This window comes from Hemicordylus capensis, chromosome 5 (assembly GCF_027244095.1).
Source record: "Hemicordylus capensis ecotype Gifberg chromosome 5, rHemCap1.1.pri, whole genome shotgun sequence".
NCBI classification, from domain to species: Eukaryota; Metazoa; Chordata; class Lepidosauria; order Squamata; family Cordylidae; genus Hemicordylus; species Hemicordylus capensis.
The window spans coordinates 65,130,164-65,142,529 of NC_069661.1; the positions used below are offsets into that span (position 1 = coordinate 65,130,164).

At 43.5% G+C, this 12,366-nt stretch overlaps 1 protein-coding gene across 1 annotated transcript in view; it reads right to left on the reverse strand.

Annotated features, from left to right (window-relative positions):
* Positions 1 to 11,687, reverse strand: part of TMEM154 (transmembrane protein 154) — a 34,841-nt gene extending 23,154 nt beyond the window's left edge. The window contains exon 1 of the mRNA XM_053256766.1: positions 11,631 to 11,687. The gene's annotated coding sequence lies outside the window, so the exon portion shown is untranslated. The remainder of the gene's footprint in view (positions 1 to 11,630) is intronic.
* Positions 11,688 to 12,366: the final 679 nt, after the last annotated feature.

Genomic DNA, 12,366 nt, shown 5'->3' on the forward strand with positions numbered 1-12,366 from the left:
GAGCTAGACTAAAAACCTTTCCCTGATATGCTAGATGTCCATGTTAAGTGAGTTATTTATATGGAAAAACATTCAAAGCTGTAATTCTCAATCTGCAGGAGTAAAATCCAAGGGCTGTATCACAGGACAATTTTGATTATGTGTTCTTCTGCATAGATAGGTAGGCAAGCAAACTCCTCTCTCTTTTTTCAGTTGCTTATGAAACAAATACAGATACAATCAGCTTCTTAAGAAAAAAAAAGGCCATTAGAAAATAACTCTTAGATAATTACTACAGTTGCTATGGAGGGATCTGCAATATGTTCACAGGCAAGTTAATTCTAAAGGAGAAGGTTAAAACCAGTCTTGCCTTTAAGCACTTGCCTGGTTGCCACTGGCAACCTGAAATTTATGTTGTGGCTTGTGGCACTGGTGGGGGCTTTTTTCAAACTTTTTTTGGTCACACCTCTGCAAGCAGCAGCAGTTTCAGCAATGTATGACATGTTGATAATGTTGCCAGCAGTGGGCTCCTGTTGGTCACCATTCCCACTCTGCTCTCAAATGCATCAGAAAATGAACCTCTGTGATGGCCTAGGGTCATTTCATGGAACATTCTAGAAGGGGGGAAATGGTGACCAGTATGAGCCACTGGGAATATTATCAACGCTACAAGCACCGCTGAAGCTGCCGCTGCTCACGGAGATGCAGCTAAAACAAGAAATAGGCTACACCGATGCTACCAACAACAAGGGTAAGCAGAGCACTCCTCCTATGAGGCAAGGGGAGGCAGCCGCCTCAAGTGGTGGATTGTTGGGATGCTGCTGGAGCAGCAAGATGGCCCCTGCCCCCCTCATCTGCCTCCCTCTGCTGCTCCCTGCTGTCTAAGCAGCCTTCCACTGAGTGTGTAGACATTGTTGGAGATGAACTTCCAGTGCATCGACCTTTTGCACCAACTGTCCTAATGCCCACTAGGGGCATTGGGAGTAGAGACAGTGAGTCAGGGTCTCTCTATCTGTCCCTACTCTATGACCCCTGAACTGACTCTGCAGCACTTCCTGTGCTGAGTCACAATCCTTCCTTTCTTCCTAGAGAGCAGATGGGAACATCTCTCACTCTTTCCTTACCTATCCATTATGTAGTCCTTTAGATTAGATATAGGTCTTTCCTATCTAAGTGTATTTAACCAATACATATTTAGTGTTTAGTCATACAAAGATCTCTATGTGTTTTCTCTAGATAGCTGCAATATCGCAACCATCCTCTGCTACCTACTCTATAACTGGAGTGTGTGCTCATTCCTTAGTGCTCTGCTGTTTTACCTATTGTGGGTAAAAATCAACAACCTCTAACAGACATATCCAGTACTCTTTCCTCATTTCCTCCTCTGCTTGCTCCCCCTTTTCATAACCAGTCCAGCTACACACAAAAGGAAGAGGTGGAGGAGAGAATGCACAGCACCAACTATCTATCAACATAAAGGAGGTGGCTGCAGAAGTGTGTGTATGTGGAGAGGAGACAGCATTTGGCACTCTGCCTCAGGTGTACTGAGGTCTTAGGCTACCACTGAGGGTAAGTCCCCTTCCTCTTCAAAACAAGCAAGTAAAAAAAATAAAAAATTCAGGTGGGTAAGTATTCCTCTGCCAAAAATACTATCTATCCATCTATCTATCCACACATATATAGTAAATACTACACACACACACCTATTCGTTTATTATTTATTTATTTAATTTATATACCGCCTGACTCCAAAGGGTCTAGGCGGTTTATCCTTTCTTAACCTACTTTCTGAAGGAAAGGAGACTTCTGAAATCACCATGTATCTGTGAGTGCCCATATCTGTGTCCATGTGTGTGTGTTTCCCTCTAATAATTTTTGCATGTACAGTCCAATACAAACCACATTCACAGCACATAGGAGGGGGTCCTAGTTACGAGTTACCATGTTAAAAGAAGCAGAAAGTGCTGCATGAGTTCTGCTTAAAATGACTTGTATTTCTAGCAAGCATATTAATACGTTATAGTATTAAAAACAACAACTTTATTTGTTAGTTGTCCCATAATAAATGGTTCTCTGGGAGGCTCACAACACAGCATTAAAACATCGAGTAAACAAACAGGACACACATAAAATCACAACATTTAAAAAATATAAAATATAGTACAAAGCAATTTTAAAACACTTTTAAAGTCAATTTTAAAAATCAAATTTAAAGGGGTTGAGTGAACAGAATGGTCTTAGCCTGGCATCTAAAAGAACCAAGTGATGATGCTAGGTGAACCTCACTGGGGAGGCTGTTCCATAAACAGGGGGCAACCACCAAAAAGGCCTTCTCCCTAGTAGCCACCTGCCTTACCTCATTTGGCAGGAGCACTTGGAGCAGGGCCTCCAAAGAAGATCTTAAGGTCCAAGTCGGGACATATGGGGCAAAGCATTCTCTCAGGTAACCCAGTCCCAAGCCATTTATTATTATTTATTGTCTACACAGTCAGACAGGTCTTATTGACTGGTTTGTTTTATCCAGACATTGAGTCCTTCCCAAGGACCTGGGATGGCTGAATTTTATTATCATTGTTCTTGCTGTTATTATTATAGATATCGTCGCAGAATATAGGCTCTTCTTGTTGTTGTTGTTGTTGTTGTTATTTGTTCAATTTCTAGACTGCACCTACATAATAGCTCAGGGCAGTTCACAAATATCATAAAACAGTTAAAATCAATCAATGATTGGGAATGAAAATTTTAAAATACAATAAAGCAGCTAAAAAATAAAACAATTCAAAATCTTATAAAAGATACATTAAAAACCCTTTAAAACAATTTAAGAACCCTGGAAGACCAGGCTGAACAGGTAGGTCTTTAGGGCTCTCCTAAATGCCAATAAAGAATTCAAATTACGGATTGAGGGCTTTAAAGGTTAAAAGTAGCTCTTTTAATTGGGCCCAGAAATGGACTGGGAGCCAGTGCAGCTGCCGAAGCATTGTTGTAACATGCTCAAAATGTCTAGTCCCAGTTAACAATCTTGCGGCCCTATTTTGTACCAGCTGCAGTTTCTGGACTGTTTTCAAAGACAGCCAAACATACAATACATTGCAGTAATCTAAGCAAGTGGTTACCAGAGCATGAGTAACTGTGGCCAAGCTATCCCTATCCAGGTACAGTTATAGCTGATGTATCAGCCAAAGCTAATAAAAGGTGCTTCAAATCACAGATCCCACTTGAGCCTCTAGCGGCAATGCTGGATCAATGAGCACCCTCAGACCGTGAACCTGGTCCTTTAAGGGGAGTGCAACCCCATCTAAAACAGGCTGAACATCATTCACCCGGACAGAGGAACCACTGACCAACAATACTTCTGTCTTGTCTGTATTGAATCTCAACTTGTCCACCCTCATTCATTCCATTACTGCATCCAGGCACTGATTCAGGACACTGATGAAAAAGAGAGATACAACTGAGTGTCATCCACATATTGATGATTCCTCAGGCCAAATCTCCAGATGACCTCTCCCAGCAGTTTCATGTAGATGTTAATCAGCATAGGGGATAGAATGGAACCCTGCGGAACCCCAAAGCACACCTGCCAAGGGGTTGAGCAGTAACCCCACCAGCACCAATTTTTGGAAATGGTCCTTGAGGTAGGAGCAGAACCACCTCCAAGCAGTGCCTCCCACATCAACTCACCAGCTTATCCAAAAGGACACCATGGTCAACGGTACTGAAAGCTGCTGAGAGGTCCAAGAGAATTAACAGGGCTGCACTCCCCCTGCCTCTCTCTGTGTGCAAGATTATCCCATAGGGTGACCAAAGCAGTTTCTGTTCCAAAGCCAGGCCTGAAGCCTGATTGAAATGGAAGTAGATAATCTGTTTCCCCCAAGAGTGGCTTGAGCTGGTCAGTCACTACATGATCAAGCACCTTGGCCAGGAAGGGAATATTTGCCACAGGCCTATAGTTATTTACATCCTCTGGGTCCAGTTTCTTTAGGAGTGGTCGAATAACAGCTTCCTTCAATGGAGCTGGGATCACTCACTCTCTCAGTGAGGCATTTAGAACCTATGTTATGCATAAAATATTGGATTGTGATGTTCTTTTAATGAGTTGTGATGTTACATTTATTAGACATTACCATCTATTTTGTTTTTGTGAAAACAAAATTTTAGTGGTTCTAACTGAAGACTCATAACCTCATCTAATGTTACTTTCTAATGCCAGTACTCTTAAGAGTCACTCCCAAGAGGTATATTTTCACCACCCTGCATTTCTAATATAATACAGACATCTGACGATATTGAAACATCTGTGTTGCTATAAAAACCTGCAACCAATTCCGATTTAAGGCTTAACAATTGCTATAGTTTGCTCCCTCCACACCTTACAAAACATCAGCTCTATACAGAGCAATCCTATGTATTTGTACTCCGAAGTACCACTGTGTTTTGTGGAGCGTATTCTCGGGAAAGTATAAGCATGCATAGGATTGCAGCCTCTGTGTAATCATTTTAAAGTTTGTATAGGTGCCATTAGCTTTCTGTCGCTCATTTATGAAATGTTCTGTTCTACTTCATTTTCTCCACTAAGTATTTTCTGCTTTCTTCTGACAGATTTTTCTCAGTCTTGGAAGTATCATCTCCCCAGGTATTTCCATGTAGCAGGTTAGGACATGCTCCAGATATTTGTCTCAGCAGCCTTAACAACACAGATCTGATCAATTGTCACAAGTAACGAATCACTGAGAAATAGAACAGGAACATTCTTTTTTTGTAAGAAAGATCAGAAACAAACTAGAATATATATAGTAGGATGAGCACACCCTGCCCAGATCCTGTCTACATATTCTGAATGAGGTAGGCAGGGAAATTGTCCTACCCAGCAGAAGCTTGACTCATGATCAAGTTCCCCACCTTTGACCTTGTTTTTATTTAATACTCCATCAAAAATCAAGAGTGTGCCTGAACTAGGGTAGGAGGCTTTTCCTACCCTAATGTTGACCGTGTGAACGGCCTCATCATTAGCTAGCAGTGAGAGGAAATAAGGATTCTCAAGAATGAGAATGGGTTACTGTTGTAACACAATTGCAACATTCTTTTAACCATATATGGGGTAGCAGCAGGTGCTGGATTACTGAAATTCTACTCCAGATTGAGAAGAAAATGAAATGGACAAGGAGGGGGATGCAGAAAATAAGTTTAGAGAAATACCTATGAAACTGTAAATAGATCCCTTGCCTCATTTTATACTTCCTGTTTCCTGAAGCTGTTTTACTGCTGGCCAAGATTTGTCTACTACTGCTAACTGAGCAACAAGGCACCTTTTAAAGCTGCCTTTATTGAGCAGGGGGAGAGCAATAGGCCCCATCAATCCCACAAATTGAAACCGCAGTGTGATGCTGCTGCTAAAAAAGACAAATGCAATCTTGGGCTGCATTAACAGAGACATAGTGTCCAGATTACAAGAATTAATACGGTAAGCCCTCTGCACAACCCTCAACACATGTATATATTCAACACATAATCTGTGTGCAGTGTACACATATATAGATCCGCATATACATACAGTTATTCACACATGTTCAGTGCATGCACAAGAGCACAATTCCCATCTGTACTGAAGATTTGAAGAGGCCTTTAGCCAAGTTCACTTTTATGCATGTACTGTAACTCACACAAAAATATGTACATGTGTACAGACATCTGTAGGAATGCTCCATGCCTGTTGCTGCTTGAGGTGAGGCACAACATGCCACCTCACCCCCCACCCCACTCGCATTGGCCTCACCTCTCCCCCACCTCATTGCCTTACAGTCTGGGCCACAGTCCAGTGCTGATGACCCTCTTCCCCCTCACCTGCCTTCCAGGGCACACACTGTTCTCTGGCCCGTTCCACTGCTCATCGTTGCAGGAAGTGTGCATCCAGCATCACCCTCCTATCTGCCTTTCCTCACTGCTGCTCCAGCACCAGCTCACTTGCTCCCACTGTCTCTCCGGAAATGGAGGATGCAAAGCAGACAAATTTGATGCTGGAGAGACAACAGGAGAGAGCACGAGTGAGCAATCAGTGGCGATGAGGGACAGATGGGCAGGTAAAGCTCTATGCACACGGCCTGCAACAGCAAAAACAGAGGTGGCAGTGGTAAGAAGGCAGCATGCGCCCCAGAACGGTAAGGTCAGCAAGAGGGGAGAGAGGAAGTATCAGTGCTGGGAAGCATCAGCCCTCGAGTCCAGGGGACAAGGACGTTGGAGCAGAAAGAGGAGCAGAAAGGAAAAAGAGCCCAGAACGAAGGTGACATCAGTGGAGACAAGTGGGGTGATGCCTGTGTCAGGGGTGGGGTTGCGCTCACTTGTCAACCCATAGCACACTGGCCACCTGAGGTTGTTGCTTCACTTGGTCTCATGGAAGAGCTGCCCCTCTACAAGAGTAGGCATGTAAAACACGATATCTAAATAGGGCTCCATTTCCACTCTACCTCCACGCTGGTCAGACCCCACTTGAAATACTCTGCCACATTCCAGACACTGCATTTTAAGAAGGATATTGATAAAGTGGAATGGGTTCAGGGGAGGGCAGCAAAGATGGGAAGAGTCTGGAGACCAAGTCCTATGAGAAACAGGTAAGGAGCTGACTGAGTACATAGCCTGGAAAAGAGAAGGCTAAGAAAGTATGACAGTTGCTTTCAAATATCTGAAGGGCTGTCAAACAGAAGAAGGAGCAGACTTGTCCTCAGTTGTTCTTGAGGGCGGGAATAGAACCAATGGGTTGAAAGTACAAGGAAGCAGATTCAGGCTAGACATTAGGATAAATTTCACAGTTGTAAGAGCTGTTTGACAGTCTGCCTCATATGGGAGTGAATTCACCTTCACTAGAGGTTTTCAAATGGAGGCTGCGCAGCCATCTATCAGAGATGACACCACACTGAGTTTCCCGCACTGAGCAAAGCGTTGGACTAGAAGACCTCCAAGGTCCCTTCCGACTCTAAAATTCTATTATTTTATGAGGCTATTCACATGCACGTGTAAAACTGGGCTAAGGGAGCTCAGCCCAGTTTTGAACAAGCATGTGAACTGCTGGGATCAGGCCCAATCCTTGCGGCTACACGGCAGCAAACCCGACTATACAGTCACCCTATTAAATGAGGTTAAGGGAGTGAGCGATCCCTTAACCTCGTTTATTTGCTCGTGTGCCAGCCGCAGCTGCTTGCAGCTGTGGCTGGCATACTTGGGGAGTGGGGATTCCTATAATGCACTGTGCACTCATGCAGTGCATTATCAGAGCTCCAGGGGGCAGGGTGACAAGCAGTGGTGCATCTCGGCACCCCAACTTCCGGAGCTGCGGAGGGAGCCGCTGCTCTGCAGGGAAGGGGAGGAGATCATCTGCGGGGAGGGTGAGTGTAACCCACTCTCCCCACAGATCTCCCCAGAGCTCTTTTCACTGATTGTGAGAAGAGCTCCTCTGTGCTGGTGCTTAAAATCAGGAAGGTTTTACAAAACAGGCCATAGACCAGCTCGAGTGTCAATTCATCATCAAAGCTTGGAAGACTTGGCTCCTTCAAAATGAGAACACCACTCTCAATTCTCAAGGCTATTTCCATCTAAGATGCTCATATATTTTGTCCAGAATTCTAGCGCACTCTCTCATTTCATTTATATTTCAAAGTTAATATGCTTTAAATATTCAACTATATCATCTCTGGAACTTGTCTCAGCAGGAGCCCATTTTATATTTTCATTCTCCTTTAGCACCTTTATTTCACAAGAACTTCCTCAGAGAGTTTTACAAGTTTATAAGCGGTGCGTCATGTCTTTTGCAAGCATTTGGTGGTAGCAGTGCACAAACATTTATGTCTTCTGAGTTCTTTAAAAATGACATCTTCGTCCTTTACAAATACTCTCTGTAGATAAGTCTGGGCCCATTCAGATCAGAAGCGAATGAAGGGGGTGAGGAGGCCTGGGGCCAGGCTCCAGAGCAGGAGGACAAGGATTAAAAGAGCCAAAGACAGAAGATACATGGTTGAAGATGAGATGGTGGTCAGGTACCAGATCAGGCAGGCAAGGCAGAGTGAGGGCACAGCGGAGGAGCCTATACAGTTGTTCAACTCAGACCCATCTGTTGCTCAGACTGAGAAGAATTCTTATGTAGGACCAGCAGGGACCATACTGGCTCCCCAGATCACCTGATGCGTTTGCAGCTGATTGCCTGCACTTTCACTTCCTGTCATGATCGAGGGATGCTGTGGAACAGTAAGGTTCAGGCCAGCCAGTCCTTCCCACTGTCTGCTAAAAGATATTCCCCTTAGGGGATGGGGCCATACCTCAGTGGAAGAGCATCTGCCTGCGTGCAGAAGGTCCCAGGTTCAATCCCTGGCCTCTTCAAGTAGGTCTGGGAAAGACTCTTGCCTGAAACCTTGGAGAGCTGCTGCCTGTTGGTGTAGAGCAGGCCTGCTCAACTTAGGCCCCCCAGCTGTTTTTGGACTACAACTCCCATAATCCCAACCACAGTAGCCAATAGCCAGGGATTATGGGAGTTGTAGGCCAACATCTGTAGGAGAGCCAAAGTTGAGCAGTCCTGGTGTAGACAATACTGAGCTAGATGGACCAATGGTCTGACTCAGTATAAGGCAGTCGGCTGTGCTCCTAAAAGTTCCTGTGTGTGGTGCACCTTGGCCTTGCTGCCAGTTTCTTGGTTTCAGTGGTGCCTTGCAACATTCTTTGACAGAGTATGGGGCAGTAGCAGTTCAAGATCAGTGTGACTGAGGCAGGTGCCAAATGCCTTTCCTCCCTTGTGTGCACTCTTCTCCCCCGATCTTTCCTTTTTTTAAATGAAGGGGCAGGAGAGCACCTTGCTGCCTTGCTTGCACCCCCATCTGCTGCAGCAACTGCCTCCCCCTCCTCCCCTCATGGAAAACTGTCAACACACACAGTGAGCATATGCTGCCCCCACAGAGGACTCATGTACTAATAGGATGTTGCACACATTCCTTGAGGGAGGACTGTGGCTCAGTGGTAGAGCATGCGCTTCACATGCAAAGGTCAACTCCTGACATCTCCAGGCAAACACTCCTCTAAAACCTGAAGAGTCACTACCAGTCAGTATAGACAGCTCAACTGAGCTAGATGGACCAATGGTCTGACTGTATAAGGCAGATAGGATGTAATCTGTGTAACGTACATCTGTCTGAGAGCTCCCAGATGATCTAATTAATGCACAGTGGGATACATTTTTGTGAGAAAATCCATCATTGAATGTTGGACTGCACCAATGTCATATGAGCATATGAACACATGAAGAGGCTTCAAATAGACTGGCCATTTGTCTATCTATCGCAGTAGCCCTAATTGATAGCAGCATTTCAAAAAGGTCTATTGGAGGGGTTTCCCTGACCTAAATGAGAACCTTTTCCACTGGCAGTGCCAAGTACTGAACCTTCTGCATGCATCTGGAAAACAGGTATTTATATTTTAAAAACCTTTATGGCACTTTTATATGAGTGGAGGTTTCAAATGCAAATACCATTCTCTTGTAGCAATACATTTTCTTTTATCTCTTTGGAGTCTAAAGACTTTTTTTCCCTTCACATCACTCTAGTTTTCAGTAAGGGATTTCCTTGTGACAATACAAACTAAATTATTTCAGTTGGAGACTAGTTTCACTCAGTCCAGATTATACCAATATTATACTGTTTGCAGAATTTCCATGATAGCTCACATTTCACATTTTATCATTCCACTTCAAGATATAAGTCTGCCTGGACAGCAAAAACATTCTCTTTTGACACAATTGTAAAATACAAGCCTGAACAAACGCACTTCGTAATCAGGATGGTGCATCTCAGATTTAAATCAACTAAAAGCATGATGAAGTCAGGATTAATAGCTTTTTTTCTGGAGTGTTCTGGTAGCCTAACCCTTTGTGGAAAAAATATGTTCGCAATCATAATAACCAGGGATGGATTTGTAAAAATTAAGAAAACAACCTTCCCTTCAGATTTTCTGGATTGTTGCTAGATTTAATGTGGCATGTTTGGGGAGACTTAAGAACAAAAGAACAGTCCTCCTGCTGGATCAGGCTCAAATTTTATCTAGTCCAGCATCCTGTTCCCTACTACAGTGGCCCACCAGAAGCCTCTGGAAAGCCCCCTGGCAGAGATAAAGGCATGCCCTCTCTCCTGGAGGTTTTTCACACATGGCTCTATGCCTCAGAGTATCTGAAAAGCGAATCTGCTTCGTGGCAGATTTGAGGCATTTTAATTCAAGGGATTAGATGGACCATTCGCATAGCCACCAGCACCTCCATCAACACCTTCAAAGAAAGCAGAAGCCCTGGAACTTTTTTTCAAAAGCTTCTGGAAATAGAGGATTTTTTAAATCCCGGATATAACTTGGGTTAAGCCAGAATTCTCAGCCTCCCTTCGGAGAAAAACAAAGCCCTGTCAGTCCTGGTCCCTGATAGTCCACAGGGAGGTTGGGTTAAATCCAGCGAATATGTGGACTGGCACACTCCAATCAGGAGTGGATTGGGGCAGGGGAGCCTTGTCTGTAAAACCTCCTGCGGTTGCTTCCCTGCAACTGGTATTCAGAGGCGGGGGGTGGGCTTTTGACCCCCCAAAGAAGGGCCATCACTGGTGCAAAACCAGCCCCCCTCCAAAAAAAGATAACTAGGGCAGCAGCCCCCACTCCCACCCACCCCGCTTTGCAAACCACTACCCCCCTTTTAAATTGATGCTGAAAATTCTTAACTGAAAACTTTTGGCTCATGCTTAATTATGATGCAATGATTCTGTTGTGCTCTGCTGTGTTTTATTGCATTTAATATTTTTAATATATAGTAATGTGCTTTTAAACAATGTTGTAAGCATCCTAGAAGCCTTATCTGAACTAGGAGTGAGACATCAAATGGCTTAAATACCAAATGTATACAAGTATTTTACAACTAAAAGCAGAAATACATGATTACCAACCTCTGTCTCTTGAACATCATGCATGTTAAAATACATAGTCTCATATACAAGAAATTAAATCAGAAAAACGATTTTTACTATTATTTTCATGTAGGGAGAAGTCACCCAAAAGCTTTTGCTATTGTCTCTCTCTGCAAAAACAGGCTGTTGGGTTTACACTCAGTTTTAAATAGCAAGATTACATATTAGGTATTTGTTGAGAGTATAATAATTCAGTCTTTGTGGTTATTGGATATATACAGCTCTAGTTTTACATGACAGTTGGAAAGTATGCTGATTCATTTACCCATGAAATACTGATATTCCTGTGCACGTCTGCTTGGAAACGCCCTGCTAAGTTCAATGGGACTTACTTCAAGTAAGTATGCATATGATTCCAGCCTTTAGAGACATGGGACTTTAAAAAACAAACCATACCAAATGACACAAAATCATCACACACAACTAGCATTGGGTCAGAAACAAAAGCTCCACGCATATTTTAACACACCTTAGATTTGCAGCTCAGAGCAGCTCCATGAAAGGAAAAACCAGCATGCAGTTGGAAAGCAAAGCTGAAAGAAACAATTCAAGTTTCTACAAACTGCTTTTACAGGGACCAGATTTTCTGGGTGTAACACTTCAAAACAGTTCTGTAGCCTCAAGCATGAAATATGTCAGTATAGTTCTTAACAATACAAAAGGCATGTTACTACTTACCATAGCAGGCAGGTCTTCCACTGAGCAAGAGAAATAAAGATAGCACAAAGCTGCCTTTCTGCATGTTACCTTCTCTGTGGGAAGGTAGAAAACTGCTTTCAACTATACAAAAAATGTACATTTCCTGTTTCCTGCCTTTGTGGTGGATGTCTAAGTTGCCTTCAGGAGATGCACTGCATTTGATAGCTGTTAGGAAGTGATGTAATTCAGTCTGGGCCTGTCAAATGAGCAATGATTGCAAAATGTTGCTTTCAAAGTACTGATTCAGAATTCTGTCTGTGAGAATCTTGTCCCTTTGTGAATTCTCAGCCAAAATTCTCTTCTCTGCAGAAGAGGCCCTACCAGCACTGGGAAGGTAATGGATCGCACCAGAGACGACCACGGTGGAAGCAGCACCAGGGGGATGCTACAGATTCATTGGGACTGCAGTGCCCAATGAACAGCCCTAGTAGCCATTCCAACATTTGTTTCTAGAGCTTAAGGGTGAATTTTTTAAAAAACTGCTACATCTTAGCCACTTTCTGCACCTGATCTGAAGGTGTTGTCTCCTAGGCACAGGGCAGAAAATTTAGATTTTATCATCAAGAGAATATTCAGGGCATATAAGAATGCTGAAACAACTCCCCCATCTTAGTTATATTATCAGAACTGTGACATAAGGAAAGGTTCTTTGGTAGGAGGTTTCTCCTTCATAGAAGCCTGCTCTGCAATTGGAGGATAAAATTTATTTTCTGTT